The sequence below is a fragment of the Mustela nivalis genome, assembly GCF_964662115.1.
Source record: "Mustela nivalis genome assembly, chromosome: 11".
NCBI classification, from domain to species: Eukaryota; Metazoa; Chordata; class Mammalia; order Carnivora; family Mustelidae; genus Mustela; species Mustela nivalis.
In genome coordinates, this window is record NC_139030.1 from 5,880,367 (window position 1) to 5,894,149 (window position 13,783).

Genomic DNA, 13,783 nt, shown 5'->3' on the forward strand with positions numbered 1-13,783 from the left:
TATTCTCTGTCATTTGGTCTTCTATATCACCAATTCTTTCTTCTGCCTCATTTTTCCTAGCAGTGAGAGCCTACATTTTTTACTTCACCTCATTAATACCTCTTTTGATTTCAACTTGGTTAGATTTTAGGTCTTTTATTTCTCCAGAAAGGGCTTTTATATCTCCCGAGAGGGTTTCTCTAATATCTTCCATGCCTTTTTTGAGCCCAGCTAGAACCTTGAGAATTGTCATTCTGAACTCTAGGTCTGACATATTACCAATGTCTGTATTGATTAGGTCCCTAGCCTTCGGTACTGCCTCTTGTTCTTTTTTTGTGTTGAATTTTTCCGTCTTGTCATTTTGTCCAGATAAGAGTATATGAAGGAGCAAGTAAAATACTAAAAGGGTGGCAACAACCCCAGGAAAATGTGCTTTAACCAAATCAGAAGAGATCCCAAATCGTGAGGGGAGAGAAAGGGGATAAAAAGATGTTTAAAAAGGAATAAAGAAAAAAAAAGAAAAAAGAAAAGAAAAGAGAAGAAATGAATTTTAAAAAATACAATGAATAAAGAAAAATATAAAAAAGAAAAAATATATATATTAGATAAACTAGTTAAAAAACGTTAAAAAAAGAAAAGGGTAAAAGTTAAAAAAAATTAAAAAACAAAAAATGAAAAACAAAAAAATTAAATTAACTGCAAGACTAAAAAAAATCACAGGGAGAAAGCCATGAGTTCTGTGCTTTGCTTTCTCCTCCTCTGGAATTCTGCTGCTCTTCTTGGTATTGAAACCGCACTCCTTGGTAGGTGAACTTGGTCTTGGCTGGATTTCTTGTTGATCTTCTGGGGCAGGGGCCTGCTGTAGTGATTCTCAAGTGTCTTTGCCCCAGGCATAATTGCACCGCCCTTACCAGATTCCAGGCTGAGTAATCCGCTCGGGTTTGCTTTCAGGAGCTTTTGTTCCCTGAGCGCTTTCCGTAGAGTTCCGGAGGACGGGAATACAAATGGCGGCCTCCTGGTCTCCCGCCCAGAGGAGCCAAGAGCTCGGGGCCCCACTCCTCAGTGCGCCCTCAGAGAACAGCGCCCAGTTACTCACGTCTGCCTGACCTCCAGCCACGCTCCGAGCTCACCGAGCCTGCGACCGGTTCAAGTTAACACCGAGCTGCGAGCTCACTGTCGGCTCTGTCTCTGTATCCAGCTTTTCTGTTCTAATACTCGCAAGCTCTGCGACACTCAGACACCCCCGATCCTTCTGTGACCCTGCGGGACCTGAGGCCACACTGACCCCACGTGGGTTTCGCCCCGGTTTAGCCTCTGGAGCAATGTCCCTCAGTGGAACAGACTTTTAAATGTCCTGATTTTGTGCTCCGTTGCTCCACTGCTTTCTGGGAGCCGGCCTCTCCCCCCAGGGTCTGTCTTCCAGTTGCTTTGGATTCACGTCTCCGCCAGTCCTACCTTTCAGAAAGTGGTTGTTTTTCTGTTTCCAGAATTGTTGTTCTTCTTCTCTTTGATCTGCCGATGGATTTTCAGGTGTTTGCAATCTTTAGATAAGCTATCTAGCTGATCTCCTGCTAGCTGAAGTAGTCTCAGCCTGCTACTTCTCTGCCATCTTGACTCCTCCCCCCAGTTCTTCATATATTTTAAATACAAAACATTTGCGTGTTATGTGTTTTGAAAATATACCCTCCAACTCATTTATAAATCTATTGTTTAATTTCCAATAGTTGAGAATTTTCTAGTCATCCTTTTTGGATATTAATTTTCAGCTTAGGTCCACTGTTAATAGAAATTATGCTCTGTATGGTTTCATTTTTTTTTTGAAGTTTGTTGGGAATTACTTTATAAATCAACATGAAAAATTTCGGTGAATATTCTAAGAGCAAATGTAAATTCTGTTGTTTCTGTGTTCACTGTTTTCCATCTGTTTTTAATCATATATACATACTACTAACTATACTATTTACATATTTTAATGTACTACTATACACATAGGAATCATATATATATACAGATATATGTACACACACAGTTATTGTTTTTATTTTTACATTTGCAGTTCTTTTCCTTTAAAATTTTAGTAAACATATTCCATTTATCTAGCTTCCATCATTCATGCTGGGAAGTCTTATTTTAGTTTTATTATTATTATTATTATCATTATTATTTAGTTTTAGAGAGAGAGTGTGTGAATACACATGAGTGGGGGTGGTAGTAGAGGGGCAGAGAAAAAGGGACAGGATCCCAAGCAGCCTCCTGACCAGTGGTGAGCCCAAAGTTGGGCTCCATCTCATGACCCTGAGATCATGACCTGACCCAAAATCAAGGGTCTGCACCTGACTGACTGAGCCACACAGGCAACCCTAGTTGTATTTTTTTTTTAACGTAGTATGTCTTTTTGCTCTGGCTTCTATTAAAACTTTTTTCATGTCTTCTGTCAGTGTTCCTCTGATATACCTATATTTTATTTTCTGGCATTAAGTACATTCACATTGTTGAATGACTATCACCACCATACAGTGCAAGGCTGTTGACATCATCCTAAACTACAAACTCTGTACCCATTAAGCTGTAACTCTGTATTCTTTCCTTCCCCATCCCTTGGTAAGTACTCTTCTACTCTGTTTCTACAATTTGACTATTCTTAGGTATCTCATATAAAGTACTTCATGTATTTGCCCTTTTGGGTCTGGTTTATTTTATGTAGTATAATGTCTTCAAGATTTATGCATTCTGTAACATGAATCAGAACTCATGTGCTTTTTAAGGCTGAATTATCTTCCATTGTATTTCTATACCGTATTTTGTTTAGCTATTCATCTCTTGATGAAACTTTGGGTTGTTTTCACATTTTAGCTATTGTGAATGATGCTTTTATGAACACTGTTTTACAAGTATCTGTTTTAGTCGCTCTTTTCAACTTTTAGGTATATACCCAGAAGTGGAATTCCTGAATCATATATTAGTAATTTAATTTTTTTGAGGACCCATTATACTATTTTCCGGAGTGGCTGCACCATTCTATGTTCCCACTAGCGACACATAAGGTCTCCTGGTTTTTTATATTTTGGCTGACACTTATACTCAGTTTTTTTGTTTGTTTAATAATGGCCATCCTAGTGAGCATAAAGTGGTACAACATCTTGGATTTTATTTTCATCACTGTAATGATTGATAATGTTGAGCAACTTTTCATGTGCTTATTTGCTATTCATATGTCTTCTTCAGAAAGTGTCTATTTAAGTATTTTTCCCATTTTTAATTGGGTTGTTTACTTTGTTATGGATATGTGCTTTTTTTGACTGGCTTCTTTCACTTAGGATAATAGTTTGCTAATGGCATGATCGATATTTCATTGGACTTTAATACCGAGCAGTATTTCTTTGTGTAGATGTACCACAGTTTATCCAATCACACCTTGACATGCACATAGGTTCTTTTGAGTTTTTGGCTTATGGACGTTTGCATTTAAGCCTTTGTATGTGTCTATTTCCATTTCTAGAAATATTATAAATATATGGAACTAGAATGATTCATTCATATATATATGAATATTCTATATTCATAACTACAGATATAGAGAGCTCAAATGTTCACAGAGTGAGTGTATCATTTTATATCCCACTAGCAGTGTGTGAGAATTTTACTTCCTCCATGTCTTTGATAGCACATGATTTGGTTAATCAATTTTAGCCATTTTTATAGGTGTACTGTACCATATCATGGTTTTAATTTGCATTTTTCTGATACTTGAATCTGTTGGTTTAGAATTTTTACTGATTTTTAAAAAAATGGCCATTACATCTTCACATCTTTTTCTTTTTCATATACTCTAACTATTTAGAATTTAAGCTAATTGAAGTTGTATCCCTGATTACTAACGATAATGCTATCCTTATTTTTTTGTTCATTTGTTTATGGTTTTTGAATATTTTAATCTATTTTTAATTTGGAAAGTATTTATTGTTATGTTCTCAGACTACTAATTATTTATTTTTTAACATCCAAATTGTCTAACCTGTCACAAATCTCATTCAGTGTATTATATTTCTTCTCAGACATTATATTTTTCATTTTTACATATACAATTTAAGTTTTAGTAAATTTCTTTCTATTTAACATGTTCAATATGACTTCCAGCTTTTTGAACATATGGAATATAATTGTAATAACTATTTGAGATTTTTCTCTTCTAACATTTCTGTCAATTCTGGATAAGTTTGGATTGACTGATTATATTCCTCATTTTGGATCATTATTTCCTCCTTCTTTGCATGCTAGTAGTTTATAGTTGGGTTCAAACAGTGAATTTTACCTAGTGTTGGATATTTTTACGTTTCTCATTTTTTTTCTTAACCCTTTCCTGGAATACATTTACAATATTTGGCAATAGTTTGATTCTATGCATATTGCTTTTGATATTTGTTAAGTGAGGTCATGAAAGACATTATTGTAAGGTAAATCATTTCCCACTCTTTTGATAAGATCCCCTGAGTACTGTACCCAATACCTTGTGACTCATTAAAATTTGCAATCAGCTGGGTGGTAATAGACACTATATCATTTTTGTGACCTCTAAGTACTACTGTGTATGTCTGTTTTTTATTTTATTAATATATTTTATTTTTGAATGTGGTATTAGGTTCACAGAAAAAAAGTACCTTAGAAGGTACTAAGATTTTTTACATTACCCTCTTTGCACCCAGATAACTTCTCTCACCAGAGTGATGCATTTGTTATAATTGACAAACATACATGTTTATTATCATTTAGAGTCCATAGCTTACAGTAGATTTTATTCTTGGTGTTGTCTATTGTATGGGTTTGGACAAATGTATAATGGTGTGCATTTATCATTGGGATATCATAATTTTATATCCTGAATATCCTCTGTGATCTGTTTATTCATATCTCCCTCCTTCCCTATTCACTGGAAACAACTGATGTTTTTAATGTCTCCATGGTTTTATCTTTTTGAAGATGGAATCGTGTGATGTAGTCTTTTCAGACTGACTTTTTAAACTTAGTAGTTATCATTTAAAGTTTGCCCATGTCTTTTCATGGTTTTGTATCTCATTAAAAAAAAATACTGAATATATTGCATTGTCTGGATATACCAGAGTTTACTTATCTATTCATTTAAGAATGTCTTGGTTCTTTTCAAGTTTTAGCATTTATGAAACAAACTGTTATAAACATTTGCTAACAGTTTTTTTTAATGTATGCACAGTTTTCAACCCCTTTGGGAAAATTTTCAAAAGCAAAATTACTGTATTATATAATAAAAATATGTTTGGTTTTCAAAAAACTGCATCTCCTGGTAATGTTGTCTTTGATATTGTTGCTAGTTTAACTCCCCTGTGATCTGATAGCAGACATAGTAGGATTTTTATTCTTTTAAATTTGCTAAATATGTTTTATGGCCCAGGATGTGGTGCATTTTGGTGAATGTTCCATTCACTGTGTATTCTATTGTTGCATAAAGTAGTCTATACATGCCCATTATATCCAGTTGATTGATGGTGTTGTTGAATTTAATTATGTCCTTACTGATTTTATGTCTGCTGGATCTGTACATTTCTGATAGAGGGTTGTTGAAGTTACCAAGTATAATCACGGATTCATCTGTTTTTCCTTGTAGTTCTAATAGTTTTTGTTTCAATGTATTTCAGTGTTGTGTGGTTATGTGCATAGATATTGAGAAATGCTATGTCTTTTTGGAGAATTTACCCCTTTAACATATAATGCCCATCCTTATCCCTGATAACTTTCCTGACTCTGAAGTCTACTCTATCTGAAATTAATGTAATTTTTCGGTTTCCTTTGATTAGAATGTATGAATGTTGTTAGAGTGGTATGTTTTCTCCACCCATTTACTTTTAATTTATATGTGCCTTTATATATATATATATATATTTTATATTTAAAGTGGATTTCTTGTAAACAATATGTAATTGGGTTTATTTCCTATCCACTCTGACAAGTTCTGTCTTTTAATTGGTACATTTAGACCATTGATGTTCAAAGTGATTATTGATGAAGTTTGATTAATATCTATCTTATTTATGTGTTCTATTTATTGCCCTGTTTTCTACTTATTGCCCTTATCCCCTTTTACCATTTTTCTCCATTTTATGTTTTTGTGTAATAATAGAAAATATATATTAGTTTCTTCTCCCAGATCTTGGCACTGAGCTTTGAAACCCTTGTAAATTCCTAAGGGTAAGAAGACTAGGGACATCTTTTGATCTTTTGAGATGACTCTTACTGCACTCTTGGATGGTTTCTGGATGGTCACCAAAAAGACCAAGCTATGATTAAAGGCTTGGAATCTTCATCTTTCCCTCCCATCCTTCAAAGAAGGGAGAGGGGCCAGACCTTGCCCTGTGTTATTTCTTCACCTGGCTATTCATCTGTATTCTTTATAATCTTTAATAAACTAATAATTTTAAACAAGTGGGCTTTTTCCCCCTGAATTCTGTGAGCTGCTCTAGCAAACTAAACAAAATTGAGAAGAAGGTCATGGGGATCCCTCATTTGTAGGCAAGCTGGATAGAAGTTGTGGGTAATCTGGGACCCTAGTATTTGAAATTGGCACCTGAAGTAGGTAAAAGCAGTTTTGTGGAACTGAGCCCTTTAATATATTGACTCTGATGTTGTCTCTGGATACAGAGTGTCAGAATTGAGTTAAATTGTATGATTCTCAGCTGCTATCACAGATAATTTCTTGGTGTGGGATAAAATCTCCATGCATTTGGTGACCAGAAGTATCAGAAATATGAGTAGTAAAGAATACTCAAAGAGAGAAAGACACAAAGGGGAGAACTTTTTTTTTCCACAAAAGAAAAAAAGACCATGTTTTCCAATATGGGTCTCAACTGAGCTTTTTATATTTTATATGACTCCATTTCTTCTTTTTTCTTAGCATACATTATGCCTCTTTTTAAACTCTTCTTAGAGCTTTGCCTTAAAGTTTGCAATATACATTTGTAACTAATCCAAATCCATTTTCAAATAACACTATAGTGAGAAACCCTCTCATTCCTAATATCATCACTGCTATTTATTATATATATATATGCATATATAAGCATGTATATATGTATATATGCATATGTAATTGAATACATTATTGCTGTTGTTTATTATTTTGAACACTGTTTCCTGTTAGACTAATAATAAAATAATTTATTTCACCTTCAATTTCACCTCTAATTTTCTCTATTTTCTCTCTTTCTTTTCTTTTCCTTTACCTTTTTCTCTTTCTCTTTCTTTCTCTATTTCTTTTTTAATCAATTTCCTTACCTATATTATTTTCCTTCTCTATAGAAGTTATTTTAACACTTCTTGCAATATAGGTCTCCTGGCAACAAACCTTAATTTTTGTTTGTTAGAAAAAGTCTTCATTTTTCTCCCCTTTTTGAAGGATAACTTTGTAGGGTACAATATTCTAGGTTGGTGTTTTTGTTTTTTATTTATTTTTTTTCTCTCTTAACACTTTATTTTACTCTACTGTCTTCTTATTTGCTTAGTTTCTTTGGAGAAATTAGATATAATTCTTATTTTTGCTTCTCCATAAGTAAGGTGTTAGTTTTCTTTCTTTCTTTTTTTTTTCCAGAACTGTATCTCTGATACTCTGTACTTTGATATTCTAGATGTTGTATATTTGGAAATTATCCTAGGTGGTATTCTCTGAGCTTCTTGTAATCTATGGTTTAACTTCTGACATTAATTTGGGAAAATTCTCAGTCATTATTGTTACAGATATTTCTTTTGACCCTTTCTGCCTTTCTTCTCCTTATGATATTCCTGTAACACATATTTTTTTTGTAGTTGTCTTATAGTTTTTGAATATTCTGTTTTGTTTTGTTTTGCTTTGTCTATTTTTCTTATTGCTTTTATTTTTGAAGGTTTTTTTTGAAATATCTTTCAGCTCAAAGATTCTTTCCCCATCTATGTCCAGCCTACTAATAAACCCTGCAGAAACATTGTTCATTTCTTTATTAGTGCTTTGATCTCTAATATATATATATATATATATATTTTTTAATTAGGATTCCCTTCTCTACTTACATTGTCTATCTATTCTCCTATGCTATCTACTTTATCCAGTAGAGCTCTTACCTTAATCACAGTTGTTTTAAATCCCTGGTCTGATAATTGTAACATCCCTGCCATATCTGAGTCTGGTTCTGATGCAGCACTGTTTCTTCAAATTGCATTTTTTGTTTTGTTTGTGTTTTTTTGTTTTTGCTTTTGGGTTGTGGTATGTTCTTGATAGCTGGACAAGTACTGGGTAAAAGGAACGTCTATAAATAGGCTTCTAGTAATTTGGTCACAAGTTGTGGTGGGAAGAGAAACATTCTATGGTCATAAAATTAGGTCTCAGTTTTTTAATGAACATTTGTTTCTGAATGTAAATTTCACAAGTGTTTCTCAGCCCTTAACATCTCTCCTCCCCACTTAGGTGGGACACCTCAGCTAGATAGTAGGAGGAACCAGAGAGTGAGGTATTTCATTTCCTCTACATGGAAGGTTAGAAATAAATGAAGCTGAAATTTCCCTTCTCCCAGGTTATATAGGCTTTGATAAACTATAATGGTTTGGCCCTGGGTAAATACTTTTTTCCTGAAGGCAAACCTTGTTTAGAAAGAGACAGTGGTCTTCTGTACTTAAACAGGTTTTTTTTTTACCCTCCCCATGACAGAATAATGAGTTGTTTGTGTGTGTGTGTATGTTTCTGATATTCACTTGGAGTACCTGTTTGGATGGTAAAACAAACAAACAAACAAACAAAAAAAAACCCACATAAATGTGGGGGACTCTGATGACTGAATCCTTTGGAGTTTTTATTTCTCAGACATGCTCACACTGAGCTTACAGTAATCTGTCAATTACAGTTCAGGTATTCCTACTCTGACCCTGGATTCCATGGAGGCTTCTGCTCTAGTGGGCTGTGATTCTCTGTACTTTCTGGTTTATATTTCTAGTTTGGGAAGCAGCAGTTTTCACTGTGACCTCATTTCTTGTATGAATCAAGAAGAATTATAGATTTTTGATTTTTTTTTCTTTTTTAGCTTTTGTTGTTAGAATAGAGTGGTGGTTCCCAAGCTCCCCACTTGTAAGATTAGAAACTAGAAAGTATTCTTTCCAATCCTTTCTGGTATTTCTTTCCATACCTTAGGTAGTTTACTTACAAGTATATATCTGTCAATACTCTTTGGAGTACCTAAAAGAGGGGCATTTTTCATCTGTCTAGAATCCCATGTGTAATCCTCTGTGTAGCTCTGCTTTCTCTGGTACTTGCTTTGAAAATTCTAGCCTCCATGGCCTCCCCTGATGCTAAGCCCTATTTTTTCAACTCAGGGTGTCTCCTGGTTTCTTCCTAGGTTCCTCTTTCTTGAACTGCAGCTTGGAATCTCTATTAAGGAAACAATATGGTCATTATCAGACTCTCTTTGTTTTATTCTTAGCTCTTAGAATCACTGTTCTTCATTTGTTAATGTTCAATGTCTTAGAAACTATCTTTTATATTTTCTCATTTTTAAATTTGTTTCCAGTGAGAGATCATGTCTGATTCACGTTACTCCAATTTAGTCTTAACTAGAAGCCATCCATTTTATAATTGCTATTTCATCTTTTTATTGATTTCCCCTTTCTGATAAACTTTTATATCTTGCCATCTACTTTGTTAAACATACAAATCAGAACAAAATTTGAATCCATTTATGGTAACTTAAATATCTGGTTCATCTATGAGTTTATTTCTGTCTTTTCTTTTCTTCTTTTTCCTTCCTTTCCTTTTCTTTTCCTCCTTTCCTTTCCTTTCCTTTCCCTTTTCCTTTTTTCCCTTCCCCTCCCTTCCCCTCCTCTCCTCTCCTTTCCTCTATTTTCCTTGTCTTCTTTCTTTCTTTTCTTTTCTTTCATCTTTGTTTCCTCTTTCTTTCTTTGTACTACTTTGATGTTGGAATAATAATTTATGATTAAAGCCTAGATGCTGTGTATAGTAAAGTTTTAGAGATGCCACATGATGGTATATATCTTTGTGTTGATTTAATTTAATGATTGCTAGCCAGTTAGATAAGGGGCAAATCACAAACTTATATCTGGGATCTACATACATGTATAGAGTCTGGACTTTTATGTTTTAATTCATGGTCTATTTATGATTTGTTCCTACTCTTAGTGTCAAATCTTTCAGAGTCCCAACTCTGAGCCTGAGTGTTTATATACAGTCTCTATTTCTCATTTAGACAAATGTTTCTTTGTATATTTGTTGGTGTAAGGCTCTCAAAAGCTCTATTTATCTTCTTAGTCTCTCAGAAGCTGCTTTATTCTTTATATTTATGCTATCGTCTTGCTTTGCTTAAAACTATGGGTCAAACACTTTTAGGGGAAACATGAAATAGTGTATTGACCTCACTTCTGTGTTTCTTTCTAATATCATGGAATAATTGTATTTGTGTGCACCTGTGTATGTGTATTATACAGTTGTCCTATTTGTTTTTGGTAGGAGGATTGGCTTGATAATAACTTCTAAATCATAGCTATGAGTGGAGGATCATGGTAGTGTTTTGAAATTCTTTTTTTTTTTTCTTAATCCATTAAGGCTATGATCTTTAAAGGTCTCTTAATCTGAAGACATTTTTGTTTTCTTATCTTTAAAGTAGAGATGGCCTATTTCACAGAGAGGGTATAAATATAATGTAAGATAGTGGTTTTTGTTTTTGTTTTTTGGAAATACCAAGTAAGGTAAAATTTTCTGAAAACATGATCACACATTATGTATAATGTTATTTGTTTATAAAATAATAATAATAAACAATTTAAAAACCAACTAGCTACAATCTGTTACATATGAACTACACTATGTCAAGTATTAAGATTCTTATTTACAATCCTACAATATATTATGCAGTTATTTTATTTTCTTTGCAAGTTACCATTGAAAGTAATCTTTCTTGTTAATACTTATTTTAGATTGAGCATTTTTCAGAACTCTAAACTCATTATTGTAAAAGTAAGGCTCAGTAGAGAAAATACAGATATTTCCATGTTCTGCTTTTTTTTAGGTTCTTATTGTGATTTCAAATTTTTATGAGATGAGACCTTGTTTAAGCACTTTATCCTCTCTGAGCCTAATTTATCTCACCTGAAGAATAGGGCTGATACTGCCTTTATTTAAAACTGTTTATTGAATAAGATCATATATGTAAAGCCCTTACCATAATGCTCAAGATATAGTTGTCATTCAAAATTGCTGTCAATGCTTAAACTTGATTTTCTATAAACTTTTTCATAAGCATTTGAATTCATATATAACAAAAGGGATTTTTAAAAATCTAGAATATCACAGAACTTGTTGAAATAAGCTAATATTATTGACAAACTAATACTTTGCTTTTAATTTGTGTAACATGACTTTTGAATAGGAAGTGGTGCTATTTGTAGTTCCTCAATAAAACATGATATTTTGTTCTCTGAATTCATTCCCTATGCCTCAAATTATCTCATCCTTTCACCTTTCTGAATAATTCCTATAATTACCTTCTGAACAATTTTAACTATAACCTGACCCACAATGCTCTCTATAAAAAAATAGCATGAACTAAAAAACCTCTCATTCTTAATTAATTACACAAACTTATGTCAAGTATTAAAGTTGAATTGGTTTCTTAAATGTCTCTATTCTGGTCCACTCTCCACTAGAAACTACTTCTCCAAATGAAAGACTGTGTATTTTTCATTTCTGAATTTCCAAGTATTAACTCAATGCTTGGTATGTGGCACGTGCTCTAAAAATATGTGTTTCAGAAATACATTTTAGAAAGAATGAATGAATCGATGAATGATATAGTCTTATTAGCTGTCACATAGCTTTGAAAAAAGGTAATCTAAAAATGTACATGAAGCAAGTTGAACTAAACCAGTGACTTCCAATATTGGCTGCACTTTAGATCTTTTGGAGAACCTTTAAAATATAAACTCTCTAGATCTCTTCCCCAGGGATTCCAGTTTGCTTAGCTTGGGAGTCATGAGTTCTAAAATTCAAATACTTGAAAATCTTCCTAAGAGATTACAAGTGTTACTATGTTTCACGAGCTTTCTATTAAATCCTTTCCCCATAGTAAGAGATCATAGACATTTATGGATAATTAGCATATGACTTTTTTCCTTTTTTTCAAGTTTTCATTTAAATTTCAGTTAGTTGGTGCACCTGGGTGGCTTAGTGGGTTAAACCTCTGCCTTGGCTCAGGTCATGATCTCAGAGTCCTGGGATGGAGCCGCGCATCAGGCTTTCTGTTCAGCAGGGAGCCTGCTTCCCCCCTCTCTCTGCCTGCCTCTCTGCCTACTTGTGATCCCTCTCTCTCCATCAAATAAATTTAAAAAAAATAAATAAATTTCAGTTAACATACAGTGTAATGTTAGCTTCAGCTGTAGAATTTTTGTGATTCATCACTTACATAAAACACCCTATACTGATTATAAGTGCACTCCTTAATCCCTATCACCTATTTCATCTATCCCCCTGCCCACCTCCCTTCTGGTAACTATTAGGATGTTCTCTATAGTTAAGTCAGTTTTCTGCTTTGCCTCAAAAAGATAAAAATAGAACTACCATACCATGTAGCTACTGCATTAGTAGGTATTTACCTAAAGGATGCAAACATTCTGATTCAAAGGTGTACATGTACCCCGATGTTTATAGCAGCATTATTAACAATAGCCAGATTATAGAAAAAAGTCCAAGTGTCCCTTGACTGATGAATGAATAAAGAAGATGTGGTATATATATTTATAATGGAATATTACTCAGCCATAAAATAATGAAAACTTACCTTTTGTAACAACATGAATGGAACTAGAGAGGATTATGCCAAGTGAAAAAATCAGTCAGAGAAAGACACATGATTCCACTCATATGTGGAATTTAAGAAAAAAGCAATTAAATATATGGGGGGAAAAGGCAAACTACATGTCTCAATTTTTAAATTTTTATAAGAAATTACAAATAGAACATAAAAAGAAGAAATAAATATGGAATTGGTTAAAAAATATGAATACTGGGTTCTACATGTGAATGACATTTATTACATTTTTGAAGCAAACTTTCCGACACCTGAGAAATAAAATAGCTTTCTCTGACTTGAAATTGTATTTAAATCTAAATGGTTACACGTATGCAAACATAAAACTTTATTAATTATTGTAGAAATCCAAATTTTATTAACCAAATATTGTCTTGGAATATCTATAATATTCTCTGTGAATATTGGGATGAATGTGAGTCTTGTCATTAAGGGATTACAATTTGAATTCTGGATTGATTACTGTAGATTTTATTAATGGGGGGAAGCCTCCTCTCATGACTTACCCAAGTTTCTCCATGTGTAAAATCAAGGGTACTATAAAAAATATGGAAATGCCACCCCCATAGACCTGTGTGAGCAGTTGTTCTACATTGAGTTTTCTGAGAAGCATATCTAGAGATGGAATTTGCAGGGTATTTATTAGGGTATATCCTTGTAGAGGGAAAGAAAGCAATATTTTGTAGAGGTCAAACATGAGGTAGCATGCATGATGATATCCTCAGCCAACTTCATGGGAACCTTTATAGTAAAATGACCATCAGTTGTCCTCATGTTGCATTGAAAAGCTCTAGTATTTACACTGTGGGATAGACCACACTATTGGGGCCGATTCCACATTAAAACCTGTCAAAACCCTAGGGCCTGCTTGGGCCTGCTTAGCCAGAGTGACTCCATGTTGCCTAGGTAACCATTTTGTTGTTTAATAAACACCTCAG